This window comes from Manis javanica, chromosome 1, assembly GCF_040802235.1.
Source record: "Manis javanica isolate MJ-LG chromosome 1, MJ_LKY, whole genome shotgun sequence".
In the NCBI taxonomy this organism is placed as follows: Eukaryota; Metazoa; Chordata; class Mammalia; order Pholidota; family Manidae; genus Manis; species Manis javanica.
Genome location: NC_133156.1, coordinates 198,174,330 through 198,178,838, shown reverse-complemented (window position 1 = coordinate 198,178,838; position 4,509 = coordinate 198,174,330). Strand labels below are relative to the sequence as shown.

General features: G+C 38.5%; 1 pseudogene; it reads right to left on the bottom strand.

Annotated features, from left to right (window-relative positions):
* Window positions 1–3,470: 3,470 nt before the first annotated feature.
* Window positions 3,471–4,160, bottom strand: LOC108397442 (calcyclin-binding protein pseudogene; annotated as a pseudogene).
* Window positions 4,161–4,509: the final 349 nt, after the last annotated feature.

Here is a 4,509-nt window from a genome sequence, read left to right as displayed (position 1 = left end):
ACTGGCCAGATCTAATCTCAGTGCTCCAATGCATTCTGCCCAGCACCTGCTGCCTTCAGCAGATGACCACTTGACCACTTCCCTCTTAACTGATTTCTGCGCCTTTCACTTAAAAAAACCTAGTCAAAGGTATAAAGTAATCTCCCTATATAATATTTTTTAATGTGGAAATGATAGTCTCTTGGAAAATATTTCAAGGATATTAGGGGTGTTTTATTTTAAAGATAATTACCGATAATATTTCTGACAATGTAATAATAAATAAAACTTACTTTTAGTTAACTAAATGAGTAAATGAATAAAGCATATGGTAAAATTGAAATGTGAGTGCTTTTTAAACAAATAAACTCTAATGTAACACTATGAAGCAAAATGTTTATCAGTGATCCTATCAGCAGATAAAATACTGGGAATATCAATTAATTATAAGAAACCTGGATATTCTTTCAAGAATAATAAGGTGACAGAGCTAGCTGATTCTTTTTACTAAGTGCATCAAACATTGGGATAAGCATTTCCTCAGGGTATAACTTCTCTAAAACTTTCTATTATGTAGTGAAATGACTACAATTTAATATTCAGTGTTACCAATGCCTTCCCTTACATAATAAAGAAATTACAGCATAAATAGGAAAAAAACCTCAGATTTATTGGGACAACTCTGGATCATCACTTCCTGGAAAGTGGGAGGACAGATTTATTCTTACCTCTGAGGCTCCTGCTTTAAATATTTGTTCTTTGTCCTTGGCCTAGAATGCCCTTTTTATTGGCCTACTAAATACCTCTTTATTCTCCAAGATTCACATTAAATATCACTTCTGTGAAGGCTTCCTTGACTCTAAGGGGAACTGACCCTTCTCATCTTTTCTACTACTACTGCGCACTCTATTTTCTACATGTTTTCTTCTGCATTATATGAGCACTTCTTGAGGAAAGACACATGTATAAGTTATATATAACTTAATATAGCATTTACTATACTAGACATTATTCCCAGTGCTACATAGTCATTTAATCCCCATAATAGTCCTGTGAGCTACTATTACCCACATAATTTTATTCATCTCTGTTTCTGTTTCACTAGCACCTAAAGCTCATGCTTTACATACAATAGGCATTCATTCACTCAATAAATATTTGCCCAGTACTTCATATATTCTGGTTCACATTCTGGTTGACAGATAGAGGCAAAAAATAAAAATAAAAAAATAAGTAAAATAAATCTATGTTCTAATAGATGGCGATAACTTGTTATTTCTATGCTAACAGAAAAAAAAACAGGAAAGGGAAAACAGGAGCTTTTGGTAGTTGAAATTTTACCTGCTGTATTAGGGTTCTCCAGAGAAACAGAACCAATAGGCTAAGAAGAACCAAAATCTGCAGTTGACAAGCTGGACACCCAGCAGAGCCAGTAGTGGACACGCAACAGACCCAGCCTGTCTGAAGGCCTGAGAATGAGGAGAGCCAATGATGTGTATTCCAGTCTGAAGGCAGGAAAGACTGGGGAGTCAGCAGGCAAAGTTCCCCGTTACCCCAGCTTTTTGGTACTATTCAGGTTTTCAGTTGATAGGTGGAGGCCAGCCTACATTCAGGAGAGCAATCTGCTTTACTCAGCTGCTAGCTGATTCAAATATTCATCTCATCCAAAAACACCCTCACAGACACACCCAGAATAATGTTTAACCAAATATCTGGGTGCCGCATGTCTCAGCCAACTTGATACATAAAATGATCGCAGATGGGTAAACAGGAAAGGGCTCACCGAGAAGGTGACATCTGAGAGAAGGAGTTATGTCTGGGGAAGAATATCACAGGAACAGCTAGTGCAGAGATCTGAAGGAGCTTGGAAAGTTCAAGGAACAGCAAGGAGTGGGGAGAGTGCTGCTAGAATGTAACAGGCAAGGGGGAAAGAAGCAAGGGGTGAAGTCAGAGTGGTAATGGGCATGAAGCAGAGCATGTGGAGTTTGAAGGGAATTGAACTTTTACTAAAAGTATCATTGGATGGTTTTTGAGCAGAGGAATTATCCTCTCTGATTTGTGTTTTCCCAGTATTACCGTGGCTCCTGTGTTACGAGTCTGAATGGTGTCAGAGATGGAACTTGGGAGACTAGTTGGAAAGCTCCTTCACTAATTAAGGTGAGAGATGGCAGTAGTGAGAAGTGGTCACATTCTGCATATATGTTGAAGGTTAAAGTGACAGATAAGATCTGGGGTATGAGAGAAAGAGGCATCAGAGACAAGTTCAAGATTTTGGCCTGAGCAACTGGGGAAGAGTAGAAGAGAAACAGTGTTTGGTGGGAGGGCAGCAGCAAGAGGAGATCAGGAGTTAGTTTTAGAATTGTTAAATCTGAGATGTCTATTAGTTATCCAAGTGGAGATATTAAGGAGGCAGCTGGATATATACATCTAGGGTTCAGGGGGAAAATGTAGGCTGACACAACACATTAAATGGTATTTAAAGCCATGGGACTAGGTGAGATCACCAAATAAGTGAGTGAAGATAGAAAAAAGAGGAGGTCCAAGGACTGAATCTTGGAATACTCCATGTTCTGGAGGTCAGAGAGATGAAGTGAACCCAACAGAAAAGACTGAGAAGGAGCAGCCAGGGAGGTATGAGGAGGACCAGCTAAGTCTGCTTCTAAAAGCCAAAATGGATGTTGACTAGGTATTTGAAGTTTGTGGACAGAGGAGAAGTAGTGAAATATCACCTGGGAGAGCAGGAGAATAAAAGGAAATGCAGTATGATTGTCAGAAGTTATTAAGGGCCTACTCATGGTTTATAATCATCATTTAAAGTGGGATCTCTCAGCATGGTTTAGTTTCTTCAGCAGCCACCTTCAGCTACACAAGTGTAGGCGTGGACGGTGGGGAATGTGGCCTTTAACAAAGGTCATTGTTTAATCAAGTGAGTATCTCAAAGTGTCAGAGGGGTCAAGGGAGCTGATAGTATGTAATATAAGTGAATTTAAGCTGAGTAAGGTATCTAATGAATGCATACGTGAATGAATGGTTTCTCCATTCAGAGTAATTTTTTTCTGTCCGTCATTGATCCAAACCCACTTCTTCTTTTTTTTTATATGCAAAAAATCAGGTTTTATTTGTACTAATTCTTATACTGGTGGGAGCTGATGTCAGGAACTTGAAAGCAAACAATAACTTGTTATTTCTATGCTAAACAATGTGGCATTTGCAGTAGTCAAGACTTGCTTTTTTACATTTCACACAGAAATGCATTATTACTCTTTATTGAACAAAATGACCAGGTTACTAAGGAAACCATCTTTGGAGGAAGTGTTTAATAAGTGTGTTTTATTTAAATAAATCCTCCAGAATGAAGTGGAGAATTTACTGCCTTTACTTGGAAGGCTGTGTAAATGGTTAGCTGTCAAATATATCTCTGTACCTCACCAAATTTCTTTATTGAAAACATAATATTTCCACATCACAGTTCCCAAATGGACTTTAAAGTCTCAAAATTCTGTGTCTTGTTTGGCTTGCTTCTCTCTTGATTCCACTCAGGCTTTATTAATGGTTCATTTCTTATCATCATCTCCCTTTTCATAAATTTTCTTTAGAACATTCATCAATCCCTCACTAGGGTCTATTTCAGTGTTATAGGAGGGTTTTTCTTTCTCTTTGCATTCCTTCTCAACCTGAGTCAGGTAGTCCCACTGCGTTTTCCACTTTCTTTCTACATAAGATAAGAACTGTATCTGTCTTGACTTTTTTGAACTGCCTTCCACAGAGATGGGTTTCAAGAGATTGTTCACAATCATGGAATAACTCTTCTGATTTAGATTCTTTACCAAAAGATCAAATGACCTCTCTGTGAAATGCACCTGCACATTCTCAGCAGGGACTTGATGGACTCCAGTCAGAGTGATACAGATTTTCACAAACTTCTCTGACTGATCCCATCCGTAATTACTGATTTTCACTGTATATCCTATTGTAATGGGGGCGACCACAGCAGCTGGCTTTTCATTGTCAAGAGGTTCTGCTTTCCTCTGTGATTTCTGTTGCATCTTGTTCTTGATTTCTGTCTCAATCTTGGGTTTTTCAGCTGTAAGGGCATCATGTATTCTTTTTCTAGTGTCCTTTTCCAGCAGCACCTTCACCTCTTCTAGATCTTTCTGTAGCTCCTTCACAGCTGAAGCCATGGTCTGGCTGGGTCCAGGCAAACCCACTTACTCTTATTGGCCCACGTAAGAACTGTAGCACTCAGAAACCATGCTTGGGGTTAAGCTAATAAACATGCTCTTGGATAAGAATAATTTAAGAAGGGCAAATGTAATATTATAGATGATGGTGTAGAGGGATTTTGCTGCTTAAGTTTTCCCTTAGATTACTTAGAACTCATCTTCCATTCAAATATTAGCTTATTCTGGCAGCAGAACACTGACCTCTGGTAAATGTTGAAGGGTGACTCATAGAAGTTTCCACAAACATACCATATTTTTTCCTTTTTCTTTTTGGCCAAAACTCAATAAGAGTGTGTGTCAAGGGACA